At 31.7% G+C, this 20,425-nt stretch overlaps 1 protein-coding gene and 1 pseudogene across 1 annotated transcript in view; both read left to right on the plus strand.

The window, feature by feature from the left end:
• LOC110817321 (large ribosomal subunit protein P2y-like) overlaps positions 1-20,425 on the plus strand; it is a 51,524-nt gene that overhangs the window by 8,467 nt on the left and 22,632 nt on the right. The window lies entirely within an intron of this gene.
• On the plus strand, positions 5-19,401 carry LOC148268799 (neutral/alkaline invertase 3, chloroplastic-like; annotated as a pseudogene).

Here is a 20,425-nt window from a genome sequence, read left to right on the forward strand (position 1 = left end):
CACAATGGTGGTTCTTGGCAAACTCTATTATGGCAGGTTAGTTTGTTATGCTTAAATATTCTCTCTACTGCTATTAATTTGTTCATTACTCCAAAGAACCCTTTGTCGAAGTTATATTTAGGTAGACGTTTCCTGAGTGTTCATGCTTGAATCCAATAGGATATGGCACCTTGTTTATGTTTTATAAAATAAAGGAATAATGAAGGAATGTTGGCAGTGCGGCTTAAGATTTTAAAAATGGACTTTTTACAGCTTACTATTGCAGCCATAAAGATGAAAAGACTAAAAATCACTGCAAGAGCTATTGAAGTTGTTGAAAGGCAAATATCAAGAGACAAGTGGCCTTAATACTATGAGACGAAAAGAGGAAGGTTCATCAGGAAGCAAGCACGGTTATTCCAGACATGGTCAATTGTTGGATACCTTGTCACTAAGCTTCTACATGTAGACCCAAGTGCAGCTAAAATTCTAATAGCTGAAGAGGATTTTGAGCTTATCTTGCCTTTTCTTGCATGATAAGTGCTAACTCCAAGAGAAAGTGTGGTCAGAAGAACTCCTAAAAAACTTATGTAATATAAGATTCTAAAGCTGCTTTCACACAAATGAAGAAATATCAAAAATAAAAAAATAAATATATTTCCAACAACAATAGAAATTAACCTCATAAATATGTATGTATTTTCAATTTGTAAATGAAGAAATTACATAGAAATTTTTAGGTTGTGGGTCAAATTACACTACTCATTGAGAAACTATATTGTAAAAATATATATAGTATAGTATTATAGTATTAGAAGTTAAAATATTTGTATATGTATCTAATTGTCCCATTTGCTTTAATTTATAAACAAGCTTCATCATTTTCTTAAGAAATTTAATTGCTACATTTCTCCCATATTTTATAATTTAAAAATATATCACAATTTTAATATTTAAACTCTCTTATTTATGTTTTTTGAGAGCTGAATTCTAATTGATCTTCTTATATATGAAGGATTATAAAATAAAATTTCATTCAATGAATTCAAGCTAAAAATCTAAGTGGTTCAAAAATAAAATATAGAATATATTCAACATGCAAAGGATTATTAATAAATACATAAAAAGTAAAAATTGAATCGAATGAACAAGATAGATTTAATATCACTTAATGTAAGTACACATATATACTTTTGGACATATTTAATTTAGATTGTACTTTTATGTTTTTCTGTTATTTAGAGTAAAGAGGTAATTTCATAGAAAGTCAAATATGTAATTGGAGTTAGTTTGCGGTCTGAAACTTAGGAATCGTAGGAAGAATATGACTGTTTATAATGAATCTACTTTATAATTACTACCTAATTGTACGTTACGCATTAGGAGAAAAAAAAGAGAACTTACCTCTATAATGCTTCCAGTCTAACTCTTGTTTTCCTATTTCATTTCCTTATCTTTTTCCTCCTCTTTCTACCATTTATTTTCTAACTCTTCTTTTATTTCCTGATCATCTAAAATTGATCACTTTGTAACACAATAACAAATATAAGGATAAGATTATGAAGAAATTATATTGTGGTGAAGAAATTAATAGAGCTAATTTTATAAAAAAACAAACTATCTTATTATTTTCTATCTAAATATTGCATCATAAATATAAATCATAGCATTAAAGAAAGATTGAAAAAATGCCAAAAGCATCAAAAAAGAAGAAAAAAATATAATTGTCATAATCTATTTTTAAATTTATGTAATCAAATATTTTAGAGTTGTTATATTATTTTTCATTCTAAAGTATGTAATCTTTAAAAGAATTATTGCAAGATTCTACTTAAAAAGTATCTAAATATAGAGAATTCAATGCTTACTAAGAGTCAAAATTTAGAGATTTCTTTCTACATCAGTCTTTAAAATTTAAAAATTAAAGAGACATAAATCTTATTTTTATTATTTTGAACTTATGTAATCAAATATTTTAGATTTTTAAAATTATTTTCATTATGTTATCTGTAAAACAACTATCATAAGAATAAACTTAAAGAATATCTAAATTTAGAGAATTGAATGCTTATTAGAAGTCAAATTTTAGAGATTTCTTTTCTTCAGTAGTCTTTAAAATTTAAATATTTGATTACGACTTAAGCAATTAAAGAGATAAAAATCTTGTTTTTAAAAAGTAAATATATAAATATAAAATTATATTTAAGCAGATATTATTAGTTTCTACCTTAATTATTAAAAGTAAAAATATTGATTATGCCTCAATTATCCAAAACTATAGTGAAATCTCTATTTAATTTAGGGATTTCGCTGCCATCCTCAACGGTTCTGATGGTTCCACCTTCATTTTAAAAGAGGATGTTGGGTTGCACGGGAAGAGGGAGAATAAGAAAATTCATAGTCAGGGTAAACCAAGATGAAGTTTTTGTGTGATTTCTTTAATCAGATTAATCAGCTAGCGGTGGAATCGAAAGCGGAACAAGGGAGAAATATGTCAATCAAATTAATGTCGTCACCGAGAACAAAGGTAAGTGAAATTTGACTCTCATTGCTTGAGTAGAATTTATCGTCTAAATTCTTTGAAATATTTTTGGGTAGAAATGTATTGATCTTGAAATTATATTAAAACCAGGAGTAAAAACAAAAAAAAAAATGAAGAGTGAGATTTGGAGATAAACAGAAGATCAAACGAAATGATGGAATTATCTTGTGGACAGCTATGAGAAGAGGACAGAGGAGATATGCTAAAACCATAGGAGAAAAATTTAAAGGATGAAAACGAGAGAGAGATAGGAAATAAAAAAAATAGGAAAATAGTGGTCTGAATCTGATGTCTGTTTGGGAATTATTATTTTGTTATCTTTTGTATTTAATTCTCTTGATGTCTATTTGGGAAATGGTGGTATTGGTGAGAAAAGATAGGAAAACAAAATAAATGTAAAATTTTGGGAGGCAAATCTAGGTGAGTAGAGATAGTGTTTTTTGTGAGGGTGAAAGTGATGTTGTTTGGAAGTAGGAATGGGATTAACAACAGAACAAACAAACTCTGGGATGTGAACAGAGACAATGTTCTGTGTGATGCACGTATAAGAAAGGATGAATTACACAAACTCTAATTAGATGTTTTCTTGATTTTAAATAGATGTAATGGTTAACCCTCACTAGAGAGGGATGTGAATACTACGCTTGGACGTACTTATTTTTATTTGGAGATAGAAGTTTATTGTATTTTTTGTGCTGGGAATATAAATTCTTAGGTACCCTGACTTCTTATTATCGTATGGGTTGTTATAACTCTTATCCAATGAATACGAGGATCGAAGCACACAGTTCCTCCACATGCTCCACTCGATAGAACAAGACGTTTAGTGCTTAACATCTTATCTATTTTTCTCTTATTTGTTTACTGATCGTTTATATATATCGATGTTGTTGATTGATTTGCGTTCGATTTTTGCTAAAGGATATGGTATATCACTTTCTTATAGAAGCACATGAAATGAAAGGAGATTATGGTTGCAGTCCTAATTATTTCTATGACCTGTTTTCCACTTTCGTGGTTGAATATGAAATCACCTTATCAGAGATGGATAAAACTTTGTATGTGTACATAATATATATCTCAATATAGATTTGAGTAGTTATTAACCATAGTTGATTAATTGATGGGTTTTAGTTATTTGGTTTCTTCTCTTAATTTGCAAGGACAAAGTATGTGATGCAGATTTTCTCAAGATTTGTGCATTTTGCATCAAGACTAAAGGAACCTCCTTAAGGTATAGAAGTAATACTAATCATCACAGCTCAAAATTCTTTAATTTGGAGTATTTATGTATGTTATTATTGATCTTATAATATATATTTGATAATAAAACTTCTCAACTACAATTTTTGCAAGTAAAAATTCATACATTTTAATAATAAATGATATGTCATCAGATATATAGTCTAATTTGAACTCATACTCTTATAGATAAGGATAAAAGTACTTAGATTTCTACCCAAAAGATAAATAATTATTAATTTAATTAACTATATGTGTGTGTACTTAATTAATTAAATAATTAGTTTAATACTTGATGTGTTTTTTCTTTTACAAAAGATTATAAGTTTGAGTCAGATTTTATTTTTATGTTTATCATCATTTAAAAGTTATTTTATTGTATTGTAATTAATTTATATCACTTGATTAATCTCGAGTCAAACTATATTTTAATGTGTATTCTTACTTGGAGATTATTTGTATTGTGTTATGATTGATGCATATCACTTAATTAATAGATGTACTAAATTTTTATTTTCTAAAAAATAATTAGCTGATATTAATTGCAGCCTTTGCGCTTGTCAAATAGCATTGAAATATGAGGAATTCATCAAGGCATTTGATGAAAAGAGTAAGAAAGGATAAGCTTTTATATACAATTGTGTCATAAATCAATTAATAGTCTTTATATATTCATATAATAAATGAATTTTATACTTATTTTTTATTGCAGATGTTACTAATATATCTCTTTACTGAGTATTCTTTTTTTAAAATTTCTTTTTTTTAAATAAAAAAGTGCATGGAAGCATTAGATGCAATCAAACATGAATTCTCATTAGTGAAGGAAAACATGAAAATCCTTCTTAAGGTAATATTTTATTTTATATATTCTATAAAATTAAATTTTTATTCATATCTTTTTTCTTTTGGACTTTGTAAAAATTTTAACTGAATTTAAATTTGCATACTTATAGAGCATGAGTTTTACTTCATTAAAAATCTGTTTTGCCTAGTGCATAATTATAGCTATTGATAATTATAATGAATTATAATAATATGATCGTAGATAAAACTCTTATGTTCTATTTAAAATTTATGAGTTCAACTTTTATTAAAATATAGAATATTTTATATTGTATAAGTCTGTAAATTTAAAATTAATTAAAAATTTTACAAAATTTATAAGAGAAAAAAATATATATAAAAATAAATTTTATAAAATATATAAAATAGAATATTACATCAAGAAAGGTTTTTATTTTTTCCTTTATTACTGGGAATTCATGTTTGGTTGCATTCACTGTTTATGCACCTTTTTAAAAAAAATTTAAAAAGTTTTAAAAAAATTCAGTAAAAAAATATGTAAATAATATGTATAATAAAAAATAAATACGAACTATATTCACTAATTGATATTATTTATGACGTTATTAATTATGTATGAAAGTTTACCCTTCCTTACTCTTTTCATCAGATGCCTTGACATATATGTGTATATATATATATATAAACATATAATTCATATATATGATGGTGTATGGGCAATCATATTTGGCATAAATCATATGTGTCACCAATAAGTATGAAATTCATTTGTGATCGGTGGTCATGTTTACTCACTGAGTTCTGTCCCAGCAGCGATCTTCACGTCCTTCGTCAAAGGCAGTCGGATAAACGCTTCAACGAAGCTACTGCTTGGTACGTACATACAACAGCATTAATTATTTATATCTATAAAAAATATTATATGATTATATAAATTGTTAATTTATTATTACAATATTCAACGCAATTAGTATGGTAAATATACGTACATATTTTATCTATATACACAGGCACACACATATACATATTCATAAATTGAGAAGGTTATATATATATATATGTACACACACACATTATATATTGATATATTTCTCAATTATAAGTATCTTCTTTGAAGTTTCTAATCTTTTCCCTTTGCACCTTCTTGATTCTATCATATTTCTGCATAAATATATATATATATATATGTATATATAGATAGCATCTTCATTTTCATCTTTGTTAATTAATAAAATCTTCTTTTCATATTTTAATATGGTCCACAAATGTTAAAAGTAAACGAGCCAAATTCAAATATGAAGGAATTTGGATTAAAAGTTCATGGACTTGTTTATATATTAATAAATTATATATATTATATATTTTTACTAATCTAGATAATATTACAAGAGATAATTATATTTTAATAGTATATTAAACATATTTTTAAATATATTAAATAGAATAAAGTATTAAAATTTTCAACAAGCTATTCGCATAACTGATCAAACTCAATTTTATATATTTTGAACATATTTAAATTTATTCATTTATGTATTTTTTTAAAAGATTTGTGACCTTCTCCTCCTTGCACAGTTTTTATGCATTTAATTTAGTATAGATTTTTGTTTTACTTAGTTATATGGTAAATTTTGTACCAAGTGTAAATTTTATACATCATGAATATTTTTCTGAGTTTAGGTTATTACTTGAGGATGTTTAAGTTTTCGTTTTGCATTTTATTTTTTTTTTCTTAGTTGGATTCAAAAGTATAATAAGAATAATACATGGCTTAGTTAGAGATGAGAAAGGACTTCTAAAAGATAAATAATTGTTCATGAACCTCCTCAATTTTTGCTTCACTTACCTGAGCATGATGGTTTTGGTCATTTACTTGAGGATGATGGTTCTTATTGTTAATTAATAATGATTTTATCTTAAAAGAAATAATGTTTTATTGGATGCTATTATATTGACTTCCATTGTATAAGTTGATTCAGTATTAAAAACAAATACCACTAAATTTATAGTTCAATTAAATAATAAAATAGAACCTAATTTGAATGAATTATTTAATATTATAATAAATAAGTGAATCGAATGATGTATATTTATTGTTTAAAATATAGTATTTGATGACCAATTATGAGAACCGACACTTCAGTAAATAATGAGAGACGATTGATGGTGACTACAATGAAATGCAACCAACACAAAAATAAAAGCTTTAGGATCTTGCAACTAAGTAGAATCCATTTTCTTTAGGTTTTAAGACAAGGATGAACTATTTTATTTTTAAATTTTTTTTGCACTCCTTTTTGTTGATCCAAAAGTTAAACAAATTTTTTTTTTCAAATAGAGAAATAGATAAGGTGGGCACGAAATGGACATATGAATTCCTCTATTTTTCGCATATTACCTAGCAACTTTTCATGTAACGATCCTGAAAATTTAAAAAGAAAATGCATATATTAATTTGAGTGCGGAAGCGAAATAAAAGTTAAGGTTAATATCCATTACACGATAACTCAAAAGTACTAACAAACATCACGAAATAAATTCTCTGAAAGAAATACGAAAAATAGAAAAAATAGAAGAAACTATAAAGTATCTAACATCTACTCGTAGCCTTCTTACGGATCGGGCTCGAGAACCAGGTCCTCTTAATCTGAAATGGTTAAATAAGGAGTGAGCTATACTAGCCCAGCAAGGACATCACACTATATCGTCGTCACAGAAGCAAAGGTTGGTAGAAAATCCAAACAACCAATGGAGCAGTTGATTTAAACCAATATATTTATTTAAAATAAAACCATTTACCCTTTTTCTTACCATTAGAGAATTTATGTAAACAATTTATAGAAGCAATAATATCATACAGATCACAATTTCAAGCAAAATCAGTTACATAGAACATATCATAAATTCGTATTCATTAACAATAACTAATTATCACCGTTTCTCATTTTACCAGCCTACTAGTATCCATGGGGATCTATAGGGGTGTCCCCACTACACGTGAACTATTTTCCTTAACAATCTTGATTCTAGGGCCGTCCCCATACCCCGTCCGGTATGGGCACCAAGACATTAAACCTTAATACCCCGTCTGATATGAGGGTGAAGCAGGCCGTTCTCATACCCCGTCCGGTATGAGCGCCAAATGACCAAGTCTCCATACCCTGTCCGGTATGAGACAACGTTCACGGTAGGATTTTCTATGAACCCGGTCCGTCCACTATCTCCCAGGATATCTAGCGAGGCTGTCATCTTATCCATTTATCAGATCACATCTCATTCCTGTTTGTCCTTAGTCTCCGTCACCAAATCAAACATAAATACATAAATAAGTAACATGCATCCAACAATGCAATCATATCTTAGATTCCCAAAATCAAACAGTAGCCAAGTAAGACAGTAATACATGCATTTAAACCATACAATATATAAACCAGATATCATCATGCTTTTATACTGTACAATAAATCAACAGTAACTGACAGAAAATAATATCTGATTTGAGCTCTATTAGCAATCCGTAATTAATCAATCACATCCATTTAATTTGTACAAAAGAACCGTATTATTATTTATTTGAACTTTAATTCCATGATAGGAAATAGGGTGAGGGGTCCTTACTTGATTCGACGCCGAAAACTAGACGGTTACTGCACCTACAGGCGGTCCCTGGGTTCCCTGAATTTTTCTTCGGGAACTGAAACGCGCTTACAGTACCTACGACCAGCGGCGCTCTGCCTCGGGTTGGCTGTAATGTTATAAGAAATAATTATATTTCAATAGTATATTAAATATATTCTTAAATATATTAAATAAAATAAAATATTAAAATTTTCAATAAGCTATTTGCATAATTTATCAAACTCAATTTTATATATTTCGCACTTATTTAAATTTAATCATTTATTTTCTTTTTTAAAGATTTGTGACATTCTCTTTCTTGCACAAGTTTTATGCATCTGAAGTCATAGTAGCCTTAGAATACCTACACATGATAGGGATAGTTTACCATGATTTGAATCCCAAAAACGTATTACTAAGATTCAACAGCCACAATAACTTGACTGACCTTCATCTCTCACTAAAAGGCAATAATACCACATCAAAGACACATATAATTTCCAATTAAAATGTATCATCGATCATAAATACAAGTTGTTATCATAATGATCAATCCAACTTTTCTAATTCATCATGCATTTTACTCAATTGTATCACACCTACAATAGCCTCCTACTTACATCCTAGTCAACACAAACAAAAAAAGGCAACACATTGTGTGGCTATGGAAATCATCACATTGTTGGGACCCACAAGTACTTAGCACTAGAAATTATGTCTGGTAAAAGACATGGAAATAGTTTGATGATGAAACATTAGCTAAAAAAAAAAAATATGACTGAAATATTACTACTTGCTAATCACATTCAGTTACACCATTCAATTTTTGAAAATTCATGTAGTCTTCAATTCTAATGGTAATCATATAGTTTTAGTATTATGAAATGCTTACAATGTAAATAAAATAGTTTGGTAGCCAAAAATTTGCCAAAGAAATAAAAAAATGTGGCAAAAAAGTTAATGCATGTTAAGTACATTTTACAACAGTACCTTATTTTTAGAATTTGTAAGTTCTTTAATTCTACTCCAAAATTATGCAATCTTTGTATTTATGATAAGTTTATAATATACATGGATAAACTAGTTTTATAGACAAAATTTAGGCAAAAAATACAAAATGGCAAAAAACTCTAGTGTTGTAGTGTTCACAATTTTCTGAAACCATAGGTTTTTGAAAATTCAAAACTTTTTCAATTCTAATTTGAATTGTGCAATTTTAGTATACACGTAAGATTTAGGGTATGTAAAATAAATAAATATAAGCTTAGTGGGGTTTCACTTTTGGTTCCTTTGTGGCATTTTCATTAATTATCTTGCAATTATGTTCCTAGTGAGACCTTTCTTAATTATAGAGTAAATTATTTTTCCTTTTGAGATATGAACCAAGCAGGAAATATGATGGATTTGCAAGCTATAAAATACAAATATGATACAACACTTATATTTACATTAACTAGGTTTGATAATCTTGCAATTTCTTTTGTTGAGGTGTTAATTTTAGAAACTATATAATTTTAATTTTAAAAGTATTTTTAATTGAAAATTGATAAATAATCATCAAGTAATAATCATTTATAAAATTTATAGTTAATGAAGTTAATAAAACAAATTTCTCCCATATCAGTTTGTAATTAGAATTTTTTTAAAAAATTTTAATTTATTTAGCTCGAACAGGATGATATTGTATCAATATATTTATATAATTCCACATTATAAGTATCTTCTTTGAAGTTTCTAACCTTTCCCCTTTGCACTTTCTTGATTCTCTCATATTTATGCATATATATATAGATACAATCCTCATTTTTATCTTTATTAATTAATAAAATCTTCTTTTCATATGGTCCCAAAATGTTAAAGTATAAGAGCCAAATTCAAATATGAACAAATTTGGTTCACAAGTTCATGAACATGTTTATTTATTAATAAATTAAATGTATTATATATTTTTACTAATTTGGTTAATATTAAAGAGAAAGTTATATTTCAATAATATATTAAACATATTCTTAAATCTATTAAATAGAATAAAGTATTAAAATTTTCAACAAGCTATTCGCAAAGCTTATCAAACTCAATTTTATATATTTCAAAGTCATTTAAATTTATTCATTTATTTATTCTTTTAAAAGATTTGTGATCTTCTCTTTTTTACACAAGTGTTATGCATCTGAAGTCACAGTGGCCATAGAATACTTACACATGATGAGGATAGTTTATTGTGATTTAAAGCCCAAAAATGTGTTATTAAGATTCGATGCCACATTTCATTGACTGACTTTAATCTCTCACAAAAAGACGATAATTCCACATCAACGATCCATATAATTTCTGATCAAAATGCATCATCAATCACACAAAAAATGTTATCTTGATGAGCAACCCAACTTTTCAAATTCATCATGCGTTTTACCCAATTATATCGCACCTACAGTAGCCTCCTGCTTACACCCTAGCCAACACAAATAGAAAAAAAGTCAACATATCACACCATTGTGGAAGTCATCACAGAGTCAATCAATGTCCAATGAATGTCTTTTGTTGGGACCCATGAGTACTTTGCACCAGAAATTGTGTCTGGTGAAAGGCATAAAAACACGGTTGATTGGTGGACACTAGGGATATTCATATTCAAAATGTTATATGGGATGACACTGTGTAAGGGAGTTTACTAGAAGTTGCCCCTAGCGGATATTGTGGCTCGTGCACTTGAGTTTCCCAAAGAAACTATGGTTTTGGAGCCAGCAAAGGATTTGACCACGCGACTTTAATCAAGGACCCTACCAGGAAAAAAAGGTCCACAATGGGTGCAACGGTAATAAAAAAACATCAATTTTTTAATGGGCTTAATTCCCAACTTTTGAAATGTATAAAATCACCATTTTCCATCTCTTGTATCTTGTAAGGAGTTTGTTGCATTTGATAGTACTATAGAGAGTTCAATAGAGTATTACTAGGAAGCAAAAATTTATTCTTTAATTTACATGATATATGCTTTTTTTATGTATATCAAATTTTAATAACCAAACTTAAGTGAGATTTAAGTAATTTATATATTGGGGCAAGAAATTTTAATGAAATTCATGTTGAAAGGTTCAATATTTATAAAAATATATAATTAAGGATTTACAAGATCATTTTATCTAACAAATGATATAGTGTAACGGCCCCAGAATTTTAAAATTAAATATGTGTATTAAAAAGGTCAAATGCGGAAGCGTAATAGAAATTTTGATTAACATCCCTTATACTAAAACCAAAAACGTGCTCAAAGTATAAAAAAGCGAACTAACTAAAAGAGATACTCGAAAATAATAACTGTAAATATCACTACGGAGTCTTTAGGCGTCCCCTTCGCCGTCTTCTTGCGGAACGGGCTCGGGAACAATGTCTTCCTGGTCTGAAATGGTTAAATAAGGAATGACCTACACCAGCCTAGTAAAGATATCACACTATCTCACCGCCACGGAGGTAAAGTTGGGTAGAAAACACAAAAAGACCAATGGAGCATAATTTACAACAAATTCTTTTATCAATAATAAAATCCTTTACTGTCCACTTACCTCGGTGAAGTTCATAAAACAACATACGAAAGCAATAACATTGTCATCATCATGAAATCATATGAACTGTATAACATAATACTTACCACGCCTTTGCATCTCAATCATTAAACAACATATTTTTCCTCATTTACCAGCCTACTAGTATCCATGGGGATCCATAGGGGTCCCGCTACCCGTGAACCCTTAACAATTGTAATCAGATTCCAGGGCCGTCCTCATACCCCGTCCGGTATGGGCGCCAAAACTATAAACCTCAATACCCCGTCCAGTATGAGGGTGAAACGAGCCGTCCCCATACCCCGTCCAGTATGGGCGCCAAAACACATAAGGTCTCCATACCCCGTCCGGTATGAGAGACCACAATCCCGGTAGGGTTCCCTACGGACCCGGTCCGTCCACCATCTCCCAGGATATCTAGTCAGGCTGACCACATTATACAATTATCAATTTACATTACCTTTTATTCCCTTTTTCCTCAGTCAGCATCATTAAATCACACACAAACTAGCAAACCAGTAATTTATGCCAACACAGAACAACACACAACATCGGGTTCTCAGTCATTCAACCCATAATCAATAAAACAGTGATGTTTGTACACGAAACTATGAAATGGAAACATCAGACATCATACTGCATTTAAAACTGTAAAATGGAACAAACAAAAATTGACCGACAAATACACCAGACTCGGGCTCCATTAGCAACCTTAAATAATTTCACACATCTATTGATTCATGAAATACCATTTTATCATTTACTGAACTTTAATACCGTGATAGGAAATAGGGTGAGGAATCCTTACTTGTTTTCGGGGTTTGAATACGGCTCTACAGTGCGCCTACAGGCTGTCCCTAATTTTTCCTGAATTTTTTCCAGGGAACTGAAACGCACTACTGGTACCTGCACGTGTCCTAAAAAATCACAAATTAGACCCGGGGCCCCTTTCAGCCAATATCGCAATTCCGGCACGGCGGCTCCTCCGTGCTCCGGCGACGGCGCATCTGCAAGTAGCGGCGATTCGCCTTGGGTTGGCAATTTTCGGCCGAATTCGGCCACACTTACATCGGTCCCTGTGATAAAACAACCCTAGGGCCCTCGGGGGGCCAAAAAATTACGAAAAACTAAAGCTTACCGGCGGCGGTGCTCTCGGGTGCGGCGGCTCTCCGGTGAGTTTCGTGTTTTGGTGATTTGGCTCCGATCAACCTATAGAGAAAAAAAATGGTGATCACGGTGATATAAAAATTGTATCAAACGGAGGCCGGGAAGGGCCTCATCGGAGGCAAAAATCGAGGAGGGGCGCGGCTGCGCCGCTGAGTTTCAGCTGTGTTTTTCGGCCGTTTGGCCAGGAGTTTAACTCCGATTTGGCCACAGGCGAACTCAGCATTGAAAAATGAGCTGGGGGTATGAAATTTACCTCGATCGGCGGTCGGAAAACTCCCCGGTGCGGCAGCGGGTGGCGGCGGCCGGCTCCTTCGGCGTCTGGTTCGTCTTCTCCGACGAGGGATGGCGGCTAGGGTTTTTGTGGTCAGGTGTGGGGGGTTTATTTATACCCTTTGCCTTTTAATCACAGCCGTCCATCTTGATTTAATCTGGGTCGTTCGATCGCGATTTAATTTGGATTAAATCTAGGCCGTCCATCGCGATTAAATCTGGACCGTCTATACTTGATTGAATCTGGGCCGTCCGTGCACGTGCATCTGGGCCGTCTGTGCACGTGCATCTGGGCCGTCCGTGCGCACGCTTGATTTGGGCCGTCCGTGCGCGCGGGGACGCATCTGGGCCGTCCGATCGCGTGCACGCGGATTGCCCACGTGCCCCGTTCCTGGGTCGACGTGGCCTTGCCACGCGGCAGGTCCTGGTTGGCCAGGGCTGTTGACTGGGCCGCTGACGGGGCTGCTGACGTGGCGCTGACGGGGCACAATTTTTTTAAATTGCGTTTTGACCCCCGGTTTCCGATTTTCTTTTTAAAAATACCCCCAGAATCCAAATTTTCACCCATTTTTCCCAAAATCAATTTTAATTAAATCCAAATAATATTTTTACCCAATTTTATCATTATTATTATTTTTATTTTTATTAAATTAAATTAAATTAAATAAATCAATTAAAATTCAAAAATTATAAAATAAACTAAATAAAAAAAATTAAAAATTAAAAATAATAATAATAAATATTATAAAATTAGTGGGTGTTACATATAGCATTTTCAATTGTTCTCAATTAATATCTTTACTTAACAGTCTAAAAGTAATATTAATTTCTCTAATATGTTGGATAAGAGGTAGTAATACTCTTTTTAAGGTATTTCTTTGATAAAACCAAAATGTATTGCATCATGGTCATGATAACATCAAGAAAGGAAACTCATTGGTCCTTGTGTAGTGCTTCATTACTACTCACCTAATTTGGGATAAACAATGTTAAGGTTCAAGTGTAGTTGAGGATAAGGAAACTTTTGGCTTGTAGAGATATTTTGAGATACCTATGAGGTTACAAGATAGCTTTGCTAAAAGGTTGTGTAGGGTTTTAAAACTGTTCTCACATTGTAGACCTTTCTTAAGACAACTATGAAGTTTTGAGCTTGTATTAAGTCTTCATAAAGCTCTAAAACTACGGTGTTTCATCTAAATCTTAAGGTTTTAATCTTTTCTTTTTTTTCTTAGTGTTGCACTATGATACAAATTTTTTGTCCTAAAATCTAATTTAGTATAGATTTTGTTTTACTTAATTATATGGTAAATTTTGTACCAAGTATAAATTTTATATTTCATGAATATTTTTATGAGTTTAGGTTTATACTTGAGGATGTTTAAGCTTTCATTTTGTATTTTGTTTCTTTCTAGTTGGATTCAAAAGTATAATAAGAATAATGCATAGCTTAGCTAGAGATGAATAAGGACTTCTGAAAGATAGATAATTGTTCATGAACCTCCTCAGTTTTTGCTTCACTTAAGCATGATGGTTTTGGTCATTTACTTGAGCATGATGGTTTTTATTGTTAATGAATAATGATTTTATCTTAAAAGAAATAACGTTATATTGGATGCATCAAGGATGAGAGAAGATTTTTATCATTCAACCCTTTAGAATATTACAATAATTATCTGATTATATAAAAGGACTTTCCAAAACCCACTTACTTGGGGGGTTTTCTTCCACTTAGGAGAATTCTCTCCCACCAAAGGTCGTTTTCCCATTCGAGGGATTTTTTTCTCACTTTAGGGAATCTTCCTATTTTAAAACTCATTTCCCGACTTCAGGGAAATTTGTAGTCTTCCCCAAAAATTTATCTACTTGCTCCTACTAAGTAATCTCCTTTGGTAGTACTTAAGCTTTCTATAGTTTTATGTAATATGATAGATTATGGTTATTTCTTATTCACCATCTTCAGTTAGCTTTGGAGTGAAGCCCTACTTCTTGGATCTCTAGATTCATCATATTCTAACTCTTGTAACTTCTATCCTTTCAGGCTTTTGGGACTATAATCCTACTTCACATCCGCGGATGTTTTGGAGGAAGTTCCAAAACATCTCATAAGGTGTGTATTATCTAATTTCTTTTGACTTTAAACCTTATAGGAATCCTAAACCTCATGATATAAGGGATGGTTCCGAGGAACGTGAACTCTGATACCAATTGTAACGACCCGTTTTCTCCATGGAGAAATGAGCATTAATCCACACATATAGCCTGATAAAATTTACGCAGTAATAAACAAAAACCTAAGATTCAATCATCCCTATACAGAATTACAAGACATAAGGTTTACAAGATTCTTTACATTACATCGATATCATATAATTAACTGACTTTATAAGATGAACTCTTACTATTACTAAAGATTCTTCAAAGTCTTCCTTCGACCTTGAACTTACTCTTAATCTTGACTAATCTGCATTGGGGGTGTGAATTGGGGTGAGCTTCACGGACTCACTAAGGAAAAGGAGCAGTGCCCATAATAAAGACATGCACACACTCAATCACCAAATCTTCTAAATCAGTTCATTTAGTAAACATTCAGAATTTTTTATTTCAGTATCATAACTCAGGGCATAACAATTTCATAAATAACATAATTTGGTATTTAGTATCATAATTTAAGTAGTAAGCAGTTCAGTAGATATCAATTAAGTATTTTAGTATCGTAAACTTCACTCATGACTTCCTATCAGCTCATATTTTATTAAGAATAGTTTCACTACGCGATGTCATTTCTGTCGGCATCAACGAGGACAGTAAGGATTCCCTCTACCACGTGAATACATTACAGTTCAATTCACAGTATATAGTTTGCAGTACACAGTATACAGTTTCCAGTTCTTATCACTTCGCCTTGTCTGGCTGAAGCCGTATCCACGGGTAGGGTTCACCACAGTCACATGCCAAAAGGCTACACACACACACACACCCCTTGGTGATACCGGTTAAACAAATTTTTTCGTCTTTTAAAGATTCTTTTGTTATTCTTTTAGTGATTAGGTTTGCTATTAGATGACCTACTTAGACATGCACCTACTTATATATCATATATATTATGCATCAAAAAGCCTACATAATAAGCACAATACATACACTTTATATGCACAGTTATGGACTCAAATAAGTATATATACAAACACGCAATACATAAACATAAGTACACTTGTATGTTCACACAAGGCATATATATTCCATAAGCAGACACATACAAATTGTTCACTCATACATACACACGTGGCACAACTTATAATTATACATTTATATATATATATACGTCACACACATTTATAACTCGATAACTAGCATGAATAAAATCTGCATATACATACAAGTAACTGTGAATACAAAATTATACATCATACACAACATCATGTAGGTTTCCAATCATATGCAATTATGCACATGCGAATATGATGAGTTCATAAAACTCGTAGTGGAAAACATGAAAAGTTCATAAAGTCTATAAACAAGTCATCTCAACAAAAAATAAGGTTTCATAAAAACATGGGGGCCTCTAAAATAAACTAACCCAATCCCTTACCTACAGTCGAGTCAGAAAAAGTGTCAGAATCCTTATTGACTTGAGTCTACGCTCTCCTCTAAATCTCCATTGTCACTTGATTAATTTCCTCATTCATAAATATATAACATGCGTAGTAAACGATGAGAAATTTTTAGAAACAAACCCAATAAAACTAGTTTTACCTTGGGCATGCAATCCCACTCTCTAGAGTCACCCTGTGTCACCATGTGTGTGCTACCAGTTCACCATGCGCCGCTGCCGGAGTGCTACTCGCCTCATGTGCGGCTACTAGAACCGAAACGCACCACCAAAACCAGTAACAAACTACTACGTTTCGGCTGGAGATCACCATAGAACTATTCATGCATCCAACTATTCGTGCATCCAACTATTCGTGCATCCAACCATGGCCCTCTATTAAGCATTCTTTGTAAATCCACTTTGCAAAACAATTTGTATAAGTAATGGCCACAGATAAGATTTATAATATTTACTCCCCCTATGGGCCTCCACAGATCTGCCAGTGTATTCTTCATCGATTCAAACTTTATAGCCGCTTTCGTCAAGAGTCTTCCTACCAAACAGAGGTCATACCACTCTTGCTATTAAGGGACAAGTTTAGTTAAGTCCCAGCCCCCATCCTCCTCCTCTGCAATTGACAACGATGTCACGCCATCCACCATATCCATTGGTCAACTTTACATGCCAATCGACAGATTATTGAGAGAAACAACAATAACTTATCTATGGTGAAAAAAGGTCTCACTGCTGGAAATAATACCTTTTGCAATTAAACAAAGTAAATGGAGAAGATGGTCATCCAACACTGACTTAGTACTAGACCAAGTCATTTCCTATTTACATTTTATTTACATTTGTAAGTTTCAAAACCTAACCCTCTGAGTAAAAATGGGAGGTAATTAACTCTATTATGTGGAATGAAGGAATCATTAGGGCATATTCGTTTTTTATTCTAACAGTTATTTGAATAACCATATATGCTCGTCAATTGTTTATTTCAAGCAAAGAAAAAATTGCCTTTATGGTTCATTTGAAATGGTAATGGACATTTAGTATTCAATTTTTGATTTATTGGAGCTTGTGACTTTCGTACCAAAAGAGTGGTTGTACAGAATAATTCTGCACATGGTGTAATAGTGGCTTTTTGCAGCAACTATGCTGGAAGTGAAATTATAAAACTAAATCAATTTGGGAAACAATAGTGGAAATTTGAAAATAAAGCAAGGATTAAGTAGTTGACAAGCTTGAGTTAAATTGATATCATATCTTGGTGCATCTCAAGTGAGTTTCTGGCAGGTGCAATAAGCACATGATTCTAGTCTGATCAATTCAAAAAATATTCAACTATTAGTATTATTATTCATTGTATTTTTGGTTACTTTCGAATGGTGCAACTTCTTAAAATGATGGAGATTGTGTAGTTTATAGCTTATATTTTTTAAGATAGTTCATAGCTTACATGTTTGACACTATGGAGATCTGGATTGTGCATTAAGTATGTTTGTAACATGTTGGTGGAAACAACAGATTGTGATTTGACTCACTAACCTACATGAATCAGCTATTATTTAAATTTATGAGTTTATAACTAAGAGATCTTATTTGCTTACCTTCTTTTCTTGTGGTATCTCCAGTTAATCCTTTTTCTTTTCTTACAGGCAATATTTTATTTTACCTTACTCTGTGCACAGGAAATGCTTGCTCCAAAAGATGGATCAGCTGATCTTATCTGGGCACTAAATAATCACCTACTTGCTCTTTCATTCCACATCAAGGAGTATTATTGGATTGATTTGTGAAAACTTAATGAGATTTATCGTTACAAGACTTACGAGTACTCATATGATGTAGTTAATAAGTTCAACATTTACCTAGATGAAATTTCTCCTTGGTTGGTGGAATGAATGCCTAATAAAGGAGGTTATCTAATTGGAAACTTACAGGTAACACATATGGTTTATTGTAAGCAGTCTGGCAACAGTTGATCAGTCACATGCCATACTTGATCTTATTAAAGTGAAATGGGCAGATTTGGTAGCAGACATGCCATTCAAGCTATGTTATCCCCCTCTTGGAAGTCAGGAGTGGCAAATAATCACTGGTAGTGATTCCAAGGACACGTAAGATATCTACTCTTGTATTATTTATATATGATCTATTTCTTCATTATCTTTAATATTTCTCACTATGTTTCCTTCTAATACAGGCCTTGGTCTTACCATAATGGTGGTTCTTGGCCAACTCTACTATGGTAGGTTAGTTTGTTATTCTTAAATATTCTCTCTGCTACTAATGTTTTATTCATTGCTCCAAAGAACCCTTTGTAGAAGTTATATTTAGGTTTAAGTTTCCTGAGTTGTCATGATTGAATCTAATAGGATATGGCACCTTGTGGATGCTTTATAAAATAAAGCAATAATGAAGGAATGTTGGCAGTGCGACTTAGGATTTTAGAAATGGACTTTTTGTAGCTTACTATTGCATCCATAAAGATGAAAAGACCAGAAATCCCTGCAAGAGCTATTTAAGTTATTGAAAGACGCAAATCAAGAGACAAATGGCCTTAATACTATGACACAAAAAGAGGAAGGTTCATCGGGAAGCAATCACAGTTATTCTAGACATGGTCAATTGTTGGATACCTTGTGGCTAAGCTTCTACTTGCAGATACAAGTGCAGCTAAAATTATGATAACTGAAGAGGATTTTAAGCTTGCCAAAGCCTTCTCTTGCATGATAAGGACTAATCCAAAAAGAAAGCGTGGTCAGAAGAACTCCTAAAAGACTTACGTAATATAAGATTCTGAAGTTGCTTTCACACATGGGTAGGTAACTTCAATTTGTAGCTCAACTTCCCTATCTGAACAAATTAAATGTATAAAGGTAATGACAACAGTGGATTATTTTTCATTTTATTTGGGGGTTAAAGCTTTTGAGCATTGATTCGGGTATCATAGGATCTTAATGTAAAGATGATATGTTGATTTAGGATTAATATTAGCTTGAAACATTTTCTTGGATGGAGATTAAACAAATTGTTTCCTGTTTACAGACTTTATATCATATACATAGTACTATAGGAGTGGAAGGCATTCTTTTAAAGAGTTCATTGTAAATCGAGAATACCTTTACATTATTTTAACTCAATTGTTTGATTATGACATTTTCTGTATCTTGTAAATTATTTTGTATTGGTTATGGTATTTTCTTGTCTCATAAATCATCACCATGCCATTTAAATTAATGCTTGACAATAGAACTTTTTAATACATTTCCTCAGTTGATTCCAGATCAGTTGAGAAAATTCAACTTGTATGTAAGCCATTGTCTGAGAGAGTGATGATAAGATTTTTCTTGCAAACTCATATTTTTATTCAGTATATATTTTTGGATTACTACAGATTTGTAGGTTTTTAGTTCTTAGCATCAGCTCATAAAGGAAACTAAACATATAGCATTCAACAACTTTTTCTTTATCTGGTCCTAGCATTAGCCACAATCCTTCACTCAAACTGTACCAAAAAAATATCAAAAACAAAAAAATAATATGTGTTTTGGCGCCCATACCGGATGGGTATGGGGACGGCCCGTTTCACCCTCATACCGGACGGGGTAATGAGGTCTATGGTTTGGCGCCCATACCGGA

Source organism: Carica papaya, chromosome 2 (genome assembly GCF_054855325.1).
Source record: "Carica papaya isolate Zhongbai chromosome 2, ASM5485532v1, whole genome shotgun sequence".
NCBI lineage: Eukaryota > Viridiplantae > Streptophyta > Magnoliopsida > Brassicales > Caricaceae > Carica > Carica papaya.